Here is a 17,743-nt window from a genome sequence, read left to right as displayed (position 1 = left end):
TGAACTTGAAATTTTGGGTTAACATTGGTAATAGTTTGTGGGACTGTTAGAAGCAAACGACTGTGTTTTGAAATGTGAGGACATAAGATTTCGGAAGGGCCAGGTGCAGAACAATATGGTTTGGCTCTGTGCGTGTGTCCACCCAAATCTCACCTTGAATTGTAATAATCCCCACGTGTCCAGGGTGGAATCAGGTGGAGATAATTGAATCACCAGGGCAGTTTCCCGCATGCTGTTTTCATCATGAGAGTAAGTGAGTTATCATGAGGGCTGATGGTATTATAAGGGGCTTCCTCCTTCACTTGTCAATAATTCTCTCTCCTTTCTTTATGCTTATGTTGGCGTGCTTAATGGTGTCTCATAGGTCTAAACATCTCTGTTTATTTTTATTCATTTTTTTTTATTTTTCAGTGACCCATCTGTGAGCTCACTGATTATTTCTTTTGCCATGTGTACTATTTTGTTACGTCAGTATAGTGAATTTTTAAATTTTAGTGATTGCATGTTTCCATCAATTTTGTGTGCATTTATAATTTTTTTTTTTTTTTTTTTTGAGACGGAGTTTCGCTCTTGTTACCCAGGCTGGAGTGCAATGGCGCAATCTCGGCTCACCACAACCTCCGCCTCCTGGGTTCAGGCAATTCTCCTGCCTCAGCCTCCTGAGTAGCTGGGATTACAGGCACGCACCACCATGCCCAGCTGATTTTTTTTTTTATTTTTAGTAGAGACGGGGTTTCACCATGTTGACCAGGATGGTCTCGATCTCTTGACCTCATGATCCACCCGCCTTGGCCTCCCAAAGTGCTGGGATTACAGGCTTGAGCCACCGCGCCCGGCCCACATATATAATTTTTATGTGTAAGTACTTTCTATTTAGTGAGATATTGTTTCTATTTTTTTTAAATTTTTGGAGCATGGTTTTTCTTTATTCTTTTAACATCGTTATAATAGCTGACTTAAAAGCATTTGCTAGTAATTCCAGTGTCTGGGTATCTTTGGAAACAATATTTTAAATCTTTTTCTTTTTGATTTCATTCAATATTTTTGTCCAAACCCAAGGGAAAAGTTTCTATTAAATATTTTTCTTTAGCTTGTTTCCTGCATGTGAGCATTACTTTCATGTTTTTTTTTGTTGTTGTTGTTGTTTTTTTTTCCCTTTGCATGTCTTGTAGCTTTTGTTGAAAGCTGAACATTGATGAAATATTTGTGCTTCTATGGGAGGCAGATTTGCTTCTTTTCCCCTAGGATTTGTTGCTACATATTGTTTCTGCTGCTGTTTATTAGGCAATTTTTCCTTTACTGTAAACTCTGTATGCTTTGTTGTTTGTGGCACTAAAGTATTTTCTTGATTAACTTCCTGGTTAGGCAATGAGTGAGCAGAAGTCTTCTGGAATGTCTTGAATCGGTATTCATGCTCTTGCCTCAGGGCCACATTCCATAGTGTGCCCATCAGTCCCTGACCATGCATTAAGTACAAGAAGGCTTTAATTAAGCCTTAATGATCAATAAGATTACTATCTAATCACTCATGCTACTTATTCCTAACTATATTCTTCTTTCTGTACTCTATTTATTAAACAGGAACTGGCCAAGGCTCCAGTCTCCTGCTTCAGCACTTAGGAGACTTGCCACCCACAACAGGGAGAAAGCATTTTCAAAGCACATATCTGAAAAAGGACTTATATCTGGAATACTTAAAGAACTCTCAAAATGCAACGGTATAAAAATCTCAGAAGATACATAGAGACAATTCACTGAAAACCACATTTTTATGATAAATAAGCACATCAAAAGATATCCAACGTCACTAGCCATTAGGGAAATGTAAATAAGACTACAAAGTGATGTTAGTACACACCTATTAGAACAGCAAAAAAACTAAAAAAAAAAAAAAAAAAAAAAAATTGAAGTGACAATACCAAATGGTGAGGATACAAAGAAACTGAATCTTTCATATATTGCTGGTAGAAATGTAATATGGAGCACCCACATTTAGAAGTAGCTTAAAAAGTGGTTTGGAAATGTCATAAAAAACTAAACATATGCTTATCATATGATCCAGCAATTGCACTCCTAGCCAGGGAGCTGAAAATATATGTCTATGCAAATATCTCTGCACAAATATTTATAGAAGCTTTATTTATAATAGCCCCAAACCAGAAACAACCAATGTGCTCCCTTATGGATGAGTGGTTAAATAAACTTGGTACATCCATATAATATAATATGATTTAGCAACAAATAGGAGCGGACTACTGATGCAATCAACAGCATGAATGAATCTCGAGGCCCTCATGCTGACTGAAAACAGCTACTCTTAAAAGATCACATAGTATGCAAAACTTCTTATGTAACAATAAAAAAGTGACCAAATTATAGAAAAGCAAAACAAATTTCTGGTTGCTGAAAGGAAGAGTTGGGGCCTATGAGAAAATGGTGAACGGGACTGTAAATGAATAGCACTGGCGGGACAGGTGTGATGGGAATAGCTCTATGGCTTGATTGTGACGATGTTTACACCAACCTACACATGTGATGCATGCGGCAGAGCTACACTCATACATTGTACCAATGTTCCCTGATAGTTATTGTTGATTTTATTATTTCTGTATACTGGATATGCCATCTATACATTATTTTGTTTGCCTTCCAAACTACAACATGGTTGAATAAACATTGTTGATACAATTTATAGAAACATAATTTAGGTTACTACTTTTACAATTCTATAGTTACCACGGCTGTTGGACCAAAGGCCTAGTAAAAAAAAAAATAATAAGGTGAAGAAGTATACAATTAATACATACAAAGAACCTCTTTACTTGGTAGGAGGTGGGCTGTTGATTGCTAACATGGTCTTTTACAAGTCTATTAACTTGTAACTGCAAGGCTGCAACTCCTTCATTAATTGAGCATTCTTTTCTGTCTGAACTGATTCTATTCAATTGTGGGCAGGTTTATATAAGAATGGCAGCTGGGCACAGTGGCTGCCCAGGCAAGGTGGTTCATGCCTATAATCCCAGCACTTTGGGAGGCTGAAGCGGGCTGATCATGAGGTCAAGAGTTCAAGACCATCCTGGTCAACATAGTGAAACCCTGTCTCTACTAAAAAATACAAAAATTAGCTGGGCATGGTGGTGCACAGCTGTAGTCCCATTTACTCAGGAGGCTGAGACAGGAGAATCGCTTGACCAGGAGGTCACAGTAAGCTCACTGCAGTAACTAATGCTCCCGGGTTCAAGCGATTCTCCTGCCTCAGCCTCCCAAGTAGCTGGAATTACAGGTGCCCACCATCACGCCTGGCTAATTTTTGTATTTTTAGTAGAGATGGGGTTTCACCATGTTGGTCAGGCTGGTCTCAAACTCCTGTATTCATGTGATCCACTGCCTTGGCCTCCCAAAGTGCTGGGATTACAGGCTTGAACCACTGTGCTCGGCCAGCTTCTATAACTTTGCAGGTAAAATGTTAGATGCTTTTTTTGTATCATAAACATGTCATGGGGCATTTTTAAATATAACATGTCAAAATGTTTATGGATGCAAATAATTTATTAATATTATTCTTATGCTCATTAAATATTATGGCTGCTTTATACCTAGAATATTCTGGAATATGTCCCTTTAGATCATCAATCTGTGGCTTTGAGAATTATTTTTAAATGTTTTGAAAAACCTCTGAATCTGTAAAAGAATGATTTTTCAAATTGAAGGGTGCATGAGGTAGCAGAAATATTGAGATGATCAGCAGTCTTAATTCTAAGTCTCTTTCAGTGATTGGCTATTTGACCTCAGGCAATTTACTTGTTTACACTGAGTGATCATTTTTCTAAATCAAGAACTGGTATTTGGAAATTATACCTAATTACTTTAAGAGGGATTTTTCACAATAAAAAGACACATTGAAAAGTTTAAAAAGAGAAATAATTGGCACAGGTTAAATCAACTGAAGGCTCGCTGTCACTTGTTTTGTATTTAAACAGCAGCACAAGATAAAAAAAAAGTGCATATCAAAATACAAAGAAAAATTTGATATCCATATTTTTGAGTTATCTTTTTGAATTTGGTTAATTCAAAAGGAATAATTACAATGATATCTTGATTATTTCATAAATTTTACAATGAAGCTCAGCTTGCTCCCATATCAGTTGCTATTTATAGTGCAGGACAAAAGTGTGAAATATTATCTTGCAGGTAAAGAGAGGAGCACTTTACTGTGGCTCCATGATATTACATTCTTATTGCTGAAAGCCTTAATGACAATTTGATGATGTTAAATTGATAACTCTTAGCTATTAACTTGAATTGGTATTTCATCCCTTTATAAAAAGGAAATAAAGTATAACTTTAAAATCTTACTGTTTTGAAATCTAACACACTCATTGAAGTCTAACACACTCACACAGCAGAACAAAATGGATTTATCAGTGACATGCATTATTCAGCTATGGAACAATTACCAACAATCATGTCAAGGTAAACTTCATAGGTCATTGAAGTTAACCTTAGAAAAGTTTAGTAAATAATATTAACTAGCTAACCCAAAATATACTGTCTTTTTTGGTTTCCTTCTTCTGCAATATATGACTCATTCATTATAACGTTATCTAATCATGGCAATAATTTTTTATGCATGCCTCTTAGTCATATTCCTGGTACTGTTTAAAATTAATACTTTTCTTTCTTGTCTATAGAATATTCAGTTGTTCATTGTTCATTTAAAATTTAATTTCATTTTTCTCCAGAACAATAGAAAACCTATTTTGGGAAAATAGATATTTCTTATTGCATTTGATTTGGCTTCATAATTAAAGAATATATTATAATCAAAGTGATTTCAAAGGCTAAGCAGGTATTATGGAAAGTGCTCTTGACAGCTTACTGGGAACAAATGTTCTCAATGAACTAAAGATGAAGAGGATGGATGGTCCCATAGCAGCACACTCTGATAATTTTTAACTGACTTTGTGAGTAATCTATTCTGAACCACACAGAAAAGAAAAAAAATGAAGCTTTTTGTTCTGTATCTCTGTCATTCCTTGGTTAATGTTTTTTTACAGAGAGAAAACGCAGATCAAAGTTACATAGGTTTTTTATTTTTTTTGTATTACAGCTGTATTTAATTTTTTAAATATCTTCACACACCTGTAAAACTGTAGAAAAATATTATGGTTAGATGGATAATGGGTAAATGAGATCATTATAAATTCTTTTAATAATGAACCAACACTGCCATCTATCTCTTCCCATACAAGTACATTACACAAAAAATTAATGTGAAATATAATGAGGAATGAGGATATACGCCTTTACGTCATTTTATATAGCTGAAATGTCACAAATTTAATAGGGTAATGTTACACTTCAGAATGTATTAAGTTATATACACACATATTTATTATACTAAATTGATCATACATATTATCTTTTAGGAGATAGCTCCCTTTTATCAGAATTTATACCCTTTCTACAAAGTTTTATATCCTTTATATAAAGTGTGAGTGTAGGGTCATACTAAGTCTTGGATGTCTGAATCCTGAGTAGAAACTATGGATGTTGCATGTAAATGGTGTTTAGCTAAAAAATTAAATAAAACAATCTGCATATATGTAATTTATGCAACTGTACTGAGAATTCCATGCTTAGTTTTATGCAAAACTAACTGGAAGGAAAGAAAGTGAAAAAAAATTTGCCTCATATTTTACTCTATCAGAAGCAAGTGATTGTATTTAAAATGAATCTGGTTTTCAGAGATCTAGTTTCTTCCTGGACCCATTCATAATAAGGTCACAGATGCAAGAAAATAATTGAATGACATTCTAAATATGGTAAAATAAACAACAACAAAAAAAACAATGGAAACATAAATCCAAGATTCTATACGAGCTAAATCTTTCTTCAAAAAAAGAAAGTGAATTTGAGACATTTTTGAAAATCAAGGTGGCTCATACCTATAATCCCAGCACTTTGGGAGGTGAAGACAGAAGGATCACTTGAAGTCAGGAGCTAGAGACCAGACTGGGCAGCATTGGGAGACCGAATCTCTATAATTAATTTTTAAAAATAGTCAGGCATGGTGATGCACACCTGTGGTCCCAACTGCTGGAGATACTGAGGATCACCTGAGCCAGGGAGGTTGAGACTGCAGTGAGCCATGATTGTACCACTGCACTCCAGCCTGGGTAACAGAGTGAGACCTAATCTCCAAGACAAAATAAGAAGAAAAATGAAAAGAAATATTTAGAAGATTTACTCTACAGGAAATACTAAGGAAGGAAAATGGTCTAGATTGAAATATGTTACAGCAAGAAGTATGTGCATCAGAAAGGAAAATTTTAACAAATGACTAGTTAAATTGTAACAATATCATGTAGGAATTTTTCCATTGGTGTTATTATGTTATGATTCATATCCAATAAATTTCACCAGTTTTAGTTGACAGTTTCATAAGTTTTGGCAAATGAGTACAGTCAGATAATTGCCACAATAATCAACATATACACCAATTCCATCATTGGAGAGATTTCCCCAAATGTCCTTTATGGCTGTAGCCAGCCTCTTCATTAACCCAGCAGTCACTGTTTCTGGCCCCAATAATTTTACAGAGACAATATAAATAAAATGACATGCTATAAAGGATTTGGATATCACTTATTTCATCTGGCATAACTCATTTAAAATGCATTACAATGTTGTGTACTTTTTGTCATTTCGTAGTATTCTATTTAAGCAAATACCATTTTTTTAAAAAATTCTCAGTTCAGGTACATTTGTTTTGCTTTCAGTTTTGGTATATTAAAAATAAAGCTGGTATAAATGTTCTCGTATACGTCTCTGAGTAAACTTAGTAGTTTGTTTCACTTGGAGAAGTATCTAGGAGTGGGATTACAGAGTCATATGCAAATGTATGCTCACCGCTCTAAAAAGACTGCCAAATTATTTTCCAAAATAACTGTAACATTTTGGATATTCAGCAAAAGTGTGTGATAGTTTCTTGACTTTGTGTTCTTATTAACATTTCACATTCTCATTTGTTTGTTTAGATATTTCAAATGTGCCTTTTTGATATTTGTCCAGTTTTTTATTTGCAATACCTTTTGACAAATGATGTTGAATATCTCTTGTGCTTATTTGCCATCTGTATGTCTTACTTGATAGAGTATGTGTTCAGACCTTTTATCCATTATTTAAATGGGTTGTTTGTTTTTATATTGCTTGCAGTTTTTAGTTTTTGGTTTTTATTCTGTATACAGATCCTTTGTATAATTTGCAAATATTTCCTCCCAAACGTAGCTTCCCTCTCCTTTCTCCTAACACTGTATTTCAGATAACAGAAGTCTTAAATTTTTATAAAGACCAATTTATCAATTATTTTATCTTAAAACATACATTTTTGGTATCATGTCTAAGAAATCATTGCTTACGCCAACATCCCAAAGATAATCTTGTATGCTTAGTTCTACAACATTTTAAGTTTAAAAACATTGTCTTACATTAGATCTAAAATCGGTTTTACTTTTTTTTTTAAAGGAAATGAGGTATAAATGAGGTATAAATGGGGTATAAATAGAGGCTGTTTTATATATTAAAATATATATTTACATATACAATTATAAAAAATATTTGTGTGTATACCTAGTTTTATGGAAAGGTATTAGTTATATATGTGTGGTAATGTGTTATATATAACTATATATTATATAACAAATTATATAGATAACTATATAAATTTACAAATATGTATAATCTGGTGGGCTTGATGGTGTCAGAAACCAAGCCTCCATCTATTTTTGAGTTTTGCCATTCCCACATGCTACTGCACACAAGGTGGATGATATGAAAGCTCCTCATATTTTTTTGAAGTACCTTATTCTGCAAATATTCTGCTTATATGTCATTGGCCCAAACTCTAGTCACATCATACCACCTTGAGATCATCAGAAGTCGTAGGCTGAGAAGAAAATGATTTGCATATTTACATGACTTAATACTTCTATTTGTTGGTCCCCACACCTGACCCAGAAATCTTAATACAAGGTGTTGGGGAAAGGTTCCGAGAGCAGCCTTGTCTCCCATTCATCACTTAGAACTGAGTCATTTTTGTAACCAGTGTTAGTTCATCTATCGTAGAACATTGATTATAGAAGCAACAAACAAAATCACACAATATTTTTTCTGGTGTTGTTGTTTTTTTCATTCAGTTCTAGCAAATTTTCATGCTTAATTTGCACATGATTTGTCTTTGAAAATATCCCAGGGAACAGTCTTACCATAACGTAAAAAGGTCTGAGTAATAGTGTCCTTTTTCCTACGTAATCTTTGATCCACTAGTGGGGATGTTATTTAGACTGTGGATTATTTTTTGTTTTTGTTTTTGTAGTATGCTTGTATCAATATTTCTCTTGGGTATAACAAATTATAACTCACTTTAGCAGGGATTTGCAAAATTAGAGTCGTATTTTCCTCTTGTAATAATGTGAATAGTTTTATTTTAAAGGCAAACATCAAAATTTTGTGGTGTTGAACACCCAGGTTTCCCTCATGTAGTACTGTATTTTCCTGAGTGTGGATTACCTGTTAAAAGACACCTAGCCACTAAGCCAACATTCCAGCTTTAAAGAAGGAGAAAAAGCGAAATACGACACATCTTTCTTACTAAGGGCCAGTCTATAGTGACTTACATCTCCTCAGTCATTGCCTAATGCTAGCAGTATATCCATCCTAACTGTAATAACATTGGACTATATAGTCCTTTATAGCCTTTTGTGGACAGCTATGAAACATGAGAAAAATCATATTGCTATGAAAGAAAGGAGTATAGTTATTAAAAGAACAATAAAAAGCTAAGGAATATACAGAGTTTTAATAAATCAAAAGTTAAATAAGAGACCAACTTGGGGAATCAAAATGAATTTTAAATCCAATAGGCTGTACTGTCAGTCTTCACCATAGGAAGAAGGACACCACTAAGAAACTACTGTTCACTTTTCACTGAAAATCATTTGCAAATTAAATTCAGAGGAAAGTGGTTACTTAAACATATAATTGAATCGTATTTTGGGAATCAGATTTGGCATTTAACTACATATGCACACAAACATGAAGTATGACATACACAAAAAAAGAGTATGATAAAAATCTGAACTGAAATAAATGAACTGTTGTATCTATAATTGAGTTTGCCTAAGAAATCTTCCACTCACTCTTCTTCTGCAGCAAGGCCCTTTTTAATATCCTGCAACAGCTGATTGCCTGATTAATGTCCCATAAAATGCATAACTTGCTATTATGAATGACCTGAATTTTGGCAGGAAAAAGTATAGACAATATTATAAGTGAAACACTAGCTATAAATTATCTTTTCCTAGCATTGAATGCAATTTTAGACTTGCGAAAACATTCATAACCAAAAAAGAAACCTTTTCTTTTTAATGTTTCTAAAAGATTTTTTCATAGTTTGAGCCTGGATCAGAATGTGCTGTTCCTAATGGCCTCTGAAAGATTACATTTCCTTGATAAAACAGGAATATAACAGAAATAGTTTCGCTTTTCACTTACTGAAACAAGTGATTGACTCAATGTGAAACATTCTATAAGCATTAGTTATTGTATCTTACAATATCTGTTAAACAGAATCAAGTTATTTTCTAAATGGACAGAATTAGCTCATACTTCCTACTTGACATGAATTACTGACAAAATAATTCTAATGTCTATCTTGCCACAGTTGTAAAAGTGTTATTTATTTAAGCAAATTGAGCAAAAAAGCTTAGCTTCTACTATGTAGATTTCAGTGTAATTAATACAGTCATTGAGCCACAACAGTGTCAAAAAAGACATTTCCTTTAGTGAGAAGTAATATAGCTTCTCTGGATCCTGATTACCTCAGCTGGAATTCTGGTAAATTAGTCAGGCCTGGCAGGGTGCGCCTGTAGTCCCAGCTACTTGGGAGGGTGAGGCCAGAGAATCACTTGAACCTGGGAGGCGGAGGTTGCAATGAGCTGCACTCCAGCATGGGTGACAGAGCAAGACTCTGTCTCCCTAACAAAAAAAAAAAAAAAGAAAGAAAGAAAGAAAGAAAAAAAAAAAGAAAAATAATTTCTCCATTCAATATGCAAACATTTCACCTTGAGTCTTCTTTCACACTTAGGAAAACTGACATTCAGATCTCTGTGAACTTGTCACAAAATATGTCACAATGGTAGACACAGATTTACTGCCAAATTGGTCAATTTTTTTTTTTTTTGACAGATTCTTGCTCTGTTGCCCAAACTGAAATGAATGCAGTGATGCCATTTCAGCTTATACAACTTGTGCTTCCTGAGTTCAAGCTATTCTCATGCCTCAGCCTCCCACGTAGCTGGGATTACAGGTACACACTACCACGCATGGCTAATTTTATTGTATTTTTAGTAGAGAAGGGGTTTCACCATGTTGGGCAGGCTGGTCTCAAACTCCTGGCCAAATGATTCACCCACCAGAGCCTCCCAAAGTGTGAGAATTACAGGTGTGAGCCACTGTGCTTGGCTTTAAAGAGTTTTTAAGAATGGTAGTAAAATATCTGTTGACATTTTTAAGAAGTGAAGCAATATTTTTTTTCTATTATTCCCCTTAAGTATTAGGAGTACATTCAAAAATCTTGTTGCCATGTTACTACCCTTAGCCAGATAATTATTTAATAATAATAACCATAATTTCTAAAAGAAAAAAGAGTCTATTCTTTCCACTTTAACTATCTCTATATATTTTTAACAATGAATAACAAGTGTATAAAGCTTACCAGCTTCCCTATATGAAATAATGGAACACATTTTTCTCCTAGTTATTCTACTTAACAGATAAGATTAATCAGTGCAATACTGAGAAAATAGAAATCAAATACAACAATCACATCACACAAAGTCAATTACAATTCATGAGATGTCAACATGATGATCAAAATTATGTTAATATATTATTATAGAATATTGTAACTAAAGAAATTTTAAGTGCATTGATTTTCTTTCATACAGGGACACGATTAGGGAACTATCAATCACCAGTTTTCAGTTTTTGTATTATTTTCATGCTTACAATTTAACTAAGACTCAACATTTCTGTTAGCTAAATGGAGTCAAAATATTACTAAACTCATTTATATAAGCCACTTATATCAGACAGTTTTGTTGTGTGAAAATATGTGTTAAGTTTAGAATTCAGGCATAAAAATAGAAAGTAAAAAAAGACACTTAAAATATATATTTGTTTATTCCTTTTAAATAGGTCACTACAAATATTTTTCTTTATTACTGAAAATGTGAAAATGTCAATGTTCACAACTAAATGTCTCCTTATATTATCATAGATTTATTCCTATCACATAAAGTGAAATTCAGGTTATTTTATATTTGTTGATTTATAAAGCCCTAAGGAAGTCTGCTTTACAAGGCACTCTGTATTAAAACTCAAGTTGTCATAAAAGCAGAGAGAGATTGATTATATTTCTATGGTCAACTTGACTGTGATCCATAAATACACAGAAGAATACAAGAAGGAAATTATTTCTGTGTTCTTTTGAATTTGCTTTAATTTACCACATTTTCTAATTAGAACAATGTAGCTCAATATTTTGTTTATTGTCATATCTTCCAGAAATCTCAGAACACAATAATGCCCAAATTGAATGATTTATAAGATTCAAAATATTGCTCTTTTTGATTTTTATTATTTTTTTGTGGTTGTCTTGCTTCTATTTTGTAGTGTTGTATCTTATTACTGTTTCAAATGTGTGTGCCACCAGAAACCCTTTTTGGAAAAATGAATATATTCTGAATAATATATACATATGTATAAATGCATTCAGACACACATATTTACATATGCATGCACATTTGTGTATATAGGTGTACATATATATTAAAGGATTAGATAGATGATTATTAGATACATGTATTATTATTGACATTACAGATTAGACATAAGGAAACTTTCTCCTGCAAAGGATCATATGTATTTTATTTTATTATTCATTCATTTATTTGAGATAGGGTCTCAGTCTTTCTCCCAGGCTGGAGTGCATTGCTGCCATCTTGGCTCACTGCAGCCTCTGCCTACAAGGCTTAAGTGATTCTCTAGTCTCAGACTCCTGAGTACCTGTAATTATAGGTGCTTGCCTGGCTGTAATTACACACCCTGCCAATTTTTGTACTTTCTTAGTAGAGATGTGATTTCACCGTGTTGGTGAGTCTGGTCTCAAACTTCTGGCCTCAAATGATCTGCCAGCCTTGGCCTCCCAAAGTGTTGAAATCACAGGGGTGAGCCACCACTCCCAGCTAGCTCTTTGTATTTTAAATGGCTTGTGGGTTGTCACAGTTACTCAACTTTGCCACTGTAATAGGTAAGCAGTCAGGGATAACAAAAGAACATGGCTGAGTTTCAGCACAGCTTTATTTATGAAAACAGGCAGCAAGCCAGAGTTGGCCTACAGGATGTTGTTTGTAGACCCCGGATATAGATGATAGATTGAGTTACATAATGGATAGGGATATATAACAGATCCTGTGTACTCATAAAATACTGTCCTTATTAATATACATTCATCTTCTATTTTGATCTTTCTCATATTTTATGTTTGTCAAAACATAAAATAACAGTATATCCAAATCCAGTGAATAGTGGTATGAATTCTTATTTCCTACAGGAATTACATTAATCTTTGCAGAAAATTAAAACTTATCCTGTGTAATTGGATAATATTTATATTTATTTGGTCCATTCATTTTTTTACTCTAAAGACTTTACTTTGAGACATGATGAAAAAATCTTACAGGTACACGTGGAAAAGACATGATTACCACTGAGTGAAAACAATGTAACCGAAAAGCCTGAATGCCGGTCAGCTAATGTTGAAGCAAAATTCTGGGGGTACGACATGCTGCAGGGTTGAAGGAAATGGATAACTAGTATTCCTCACCTTCTTTCTCACCCTCTCATTCAACAGAATCCACACTAACCACTTTATAATTCTTCTTAAGGACAACCACGTCTTCGTGGGCCTCAGAAAACTCTCTTATTTCCGTCTCTTCACCCACGGAGTAGTGAACAAACGAACTTGACATCCATCAGGTAAAACTTTTGGTCCAGGAGAGCCCACATGCCAGCAATGGCTGTGACGTCCCTCAGTGTGCACACAGCGCTCTCTGTGCTTTGGACATGTCTCCGCTGGGCACTACAGTGGGAAGTTCGTAACTAATGCCAACCTTGAAGCCAGTGGGAAAGCAATCCACAAACTGGATGCTGCATTTGGTTTTGATGGTGGCAATGGCAGCACTGATGCCTTTGGGAACCATGTCACCAGGGTACAACAGGCAGCAAGTTATGTATTTACCATGGCGTGGATCACTTCTTACTCTGGCTAGCTGGCTCAAAACAAGCATGGGTGATCTCTACTATAGAAAACTGTTCATGGAAGGCTTTGTCAGCAGAGATGACAGAGGCACATGTAGCCAGAAGGAAGTGGATGTACGTACATGACACTAGATTGGACTGGAATTCTGTCAGATCAATATTCAGGGCTCCATCAAATCTGAGGGAAACAGTGATAGAAGACACAATCTGGCTAATAAGATAGTTAAGATTAGTGTAGTTTAGGTACTCAATATTGAGCTTTCTATGGCAGATATCATAGATGGCCTCATTGTCTACTATGAAAGCACAATGTTAGTGCTCCAGAGTGGTGTGGGTGGTGAGGATGGAGTCATACAGCTCAACTACAGCTATGGAAAGCTGGAGGGTGGGGGTTTCTAAGTAAATGGGGAACTGCAGTTTGGACTTCTTGTTATAATTAACAGGGAGATGTCCCATCAGCAGGGTGTTGAACCCAGAACCAGTTTGTTCATCAAAGTTGTGGAAAACTAAGAAGCCCTGAAAACCTGTGCACTGGTCAGCCAGCTTGCTAACTCAGTCCAAGATGAGGTCAATGATCTCCTTGCAGATGATGTAGTGCCCCCAGGCATTAGCTATTGGCAGCATCTTCATTGCCTGTGATGAGCTTCTCAGGGTGGAAGAGGGGGCTAGTAGGTATCAGTATAAACTGTGTTAATAACTGTAGGTTTCAGGGTTACAAACACTGCCCTGGGCACATACTTTCCAGTGCCTGTCTCACTGAAGAAGGTGTTAAAGGAGTCATCTCCATCTCAAATTGTCTTTTCACTCGGCATCTGGCCTTGGGGCTGGATGTCATGTTCCTGGCAGTAGAGTTAGCAGCTGGCACTGCCAGTCTGGACACCAGGCTGGCCAATGTGAACGAAGATACACTTGCACATAGTGGCTAAGAGTTAGGAGGCTAAGGTGACAGGAGCAGATATCGGGTCTGATGACCAACCCCAAAAAGCTAAGAGTCAAGGTAAGTAATGTACTCAGTAATATTTATGGTTAAACATCCCCTTTAGAATTTGCACATAAAAATGTTCAAGGTAAAACTAATGTAAAGTTGAATAAGTCTAGCTATAAAATATTATTATTAACACAAAATGTTGAAGTTGTGAAATGCATATGGAAAATAAAACTGAAGTTGGAAATAATATAGCATTCTGGTAGTTTTGAAGGGAATCACAAGGAAATCTGGTCTCAACTGTCATGAGGCTTTAACTATTACTTATTGCTAAACTTTCAATTGCTCAAAGAAGCCATTAACATATCATTTTAACCTTTACATAATGGTGACAAAACCTGGATATTAAGCTTTGAAATGTCATCTTAAACTAATTAATTTATGGGTATCAGTAGTAGTGGACACATAATGTAAAATACTGTTTAAATGTAGCACAAAGATGACAATGAAAAGATGTTTCTCTTTCATAAATGCAATGAAAATATGTAAATTTCCATATCTTTTCATTAAATTTATTATTAACTTTATTTCCAAACATTACACTCTATCATACATTATAGTTTGTTAATACCTATTTTTGCATCAGGGTTTTATTTTTCTAATAAATGATTATTTCAACTCTGTATTTTTCAATAACCTTTTCTTTCTTATCATTGTCTCAATTTTAAAAGGTCAAACATTGGACTTATTTGATTTTTTTATTACATCGGACTTTTTTGATGTCACTTTTAAAAGAAAAATATTTTGAGATCTAACTTGGGAAGCGCTTTCAAAACTCCTGCTTCAGAATAAAACATGAAATTATCATTTTAAACAATAATCACTATGGTATTATTTCTTTCTAATGTAACTAATTCTCAGCTTCTACGTGGAACCCTTGGGGTTACAGTGGGGAACCCCACTGTCTGCTATGAAGTAACAATCTTAGTGCTCCAGGGTGATGTGGGTGATGAGGATGGAGTCACGGAGCTCAACTACAACCCTGGAAACCTGGAGGGTGGGGGGTTCCTGGGTAAATTAGGAACTGCAGATTGGACTTCTTGTTATAATCAACAGAAAGACGTCCCATCAGCAGGGAGCTGAACCCAGAACCAGTTTGCTCATCAAAGCTGTGGAAAACTAAGAAGCCCTGAAGACCTGTGCACTGGTCGGCCAGCTTGTGAACTCAGTCTGAGATGAGGTCAACGATCCGAATCTGGCAGATTCCTATTAACAATAATTTTAGATGGTTCTCTATTTTACTCTGTTAATTTAGAAATGTTTTCTAAGCAAAATGTATCACATACCTACTATTTTCACTGACTGTAGTATATAACATGCTTGGAAGTCACATTAATGAAAATTTTATCATGATCTCATCTGAGTTATTTATTTCAAAAAAAAAATGCAACAATACACATGACAAATATTTCACGAATAGCATCACATGCATGGGCATTTTTAGTTTTAAAAAGAAGAGAATTATATTGGCTAATATTACTTGAGCTCTTCCCATGTACTAGGCACTGTCCTAAAGTATTATTTAATTACATCTTTTCAGTTCAATAATGTAATTAAATCTTTTTTTAATGAACCTACCTATTTTAATAAACTTACCTATTTAAAGCAATCTGTTGAAAAACATTCAAGCCGTACTTAAGTTCACTGAGCAATTAACTGGTAGTCATAAATGAGTGAAATCTTTTAAAATAAAGAATATGCTTCATTTTAAAATCACCTAAAAATAGATGGGAAGACATTGAGGAGCAATTTTGACTGACCTTTGATTGATGAATTGCTGAAAGCCTAGAAAATAAAAATAAAATAAAGTCGGCAAGGTTGACAGGAATGCATGAGAGAGTCACACTGATCTACCCATTACACTTAGAATAGTTGACCCTGAAAATAATAGATAAATAAAATCAATTTAACCAAAATGTATACTTTGACAAGATTAATAAAATGTATAGTCTTCTAGTTGGACTGATCAGGACCAAGGAGAGAAGATATAAATCTTCAATACAGAAATAATAAAAAATTGGAGAATAGAGAAAATGTAAAACAAAATAACAAAACTCTTGTTAGTAATTGTAATTGGAGATGGTAGTATTAGTATTGTTATTCTGAGACAGTTGTATGTACAATAAGAAATCAAGCAAATGAGTAATTACAGGATATTCTCATTCTATCTTCTCTTGTACTTTGAGAGCCAGAATTATCAAGGCATAACAATTGCAACAAACAGGTAATATAGAAGATGCCATGCAAAAATCTTATAATTTTGAATTGGAAATGAAGATGGAAATATCAGGATAGCCTCACAAGCATTTTTATCTGTGTAACTTTGTCTTTATTAATCCTAAATCCCTTAGAAAAGAACTAGAAAATATAATAAATTCAGATTGTAGTACTGTCCAATTTAAGAGAGAACGTGATTTGTGGAGAAATCAATGTATTCACGCCTCTGGAAGAAAATGTACTAGATTGAGTATAGAACATCTTGACAAAACAGATAGCAAAGAAGCTGTCAATGACCACTATGATCATGCCTGAAGAATTCAACAGCCAACCTTCTGAAATTTTTCTCATCAGAGATAGAACAAATTGAACTTCAATATGGATAAGAGGCACAATGAATTAAAACTTATCATAAATCCATGAGTTCACATAAATGTGAAAACTAATAATTGGTCAACTGCTAAAAATACGGTGATCCAAATCATTTTCTAAAAACTGATTAAGTGATAGAAAGGATTGAGGTGATTTCTCCACCTTTCCTGTATGAACTATATCATTGGATAACCAAATAGTAGCTGAAAGGTACCATTCCTTTGCAAAATTATTCCATCTGAAAACTTAAAATAAAATGATAGAAGTATATTACAACCACTTTTTAACACCAAATGGAAGACGGAATGAACAATTATCAGGCATTAAATGGCTGGGAGAGAAATAAAAATAAAAGCCAGAAGGCAGATACACTGAGCCTCCTGTTAAAATAAATCATCTAAAGACTTTAATCATATTTTTTTCTGATACATATTAAACTGTACCATGAGTTTATAATCAGCCTGATCCAGATTTGTGAAAACTTTCCAAGCAAACATTACAGCTTCTTAAAAAAAAATAGAAATGGAAAAGGAAAGGTTGGAGATTTAGACACAGCAAAAATGGCGATTATATTCTGCTATCTCAGGATAAACATTTGCTTTACAAAACGTAAAGAAATTCAAGGATTTCTAAGTCTCAGAATACTTATGAGTATCGGGATAGTGGTAAACTACTGAGATAAAGAGAAGTTAGTAGTCGGGTCACAAAGGAAGTCTTCTGGAATGGGTGGAAAAGTTATATTTCTTAGTCTACAGAGGAGATACAAGTTAGGGCAACTTATAATAA

The 17,743-nt window shown here is 34.4% G+C and overlaps 1 pseudogene; it reads right to left on the bottom strand.

Moving 5' to 3' along the window:
* Positions 1–12,935: 12,935 nt before the first annotated feature.
* LOC101028532 (tubulin alpha-1B chain pseudogene) lies at positions 12,936–14,300 on the bottom strand (annotated as a pseudogene).
* Between the last annotated feature and the right edge of the window lie 3,443 nt (positions 14,301–17,743).

Source organism: Saimiri boliviensis, chromosome 18 (assembly GCF_048565385.1).
Source record: "Saimiri boliviensis isolate mSaiBol1 chromosome 18, mSaiBol1.pri, whole genome shotgun sequence".
Classification (NCBI taxonomy): Eukaryota; Metazoa; Chordata; class Mammalia; order Primates; family Cebidae; genus Saimiri; species Saimiri boliviensis.
Note: the sequence above shows the minus strand (reverse complement) of the source record. Positions and strands in the feature narration are given on the sequence as shown.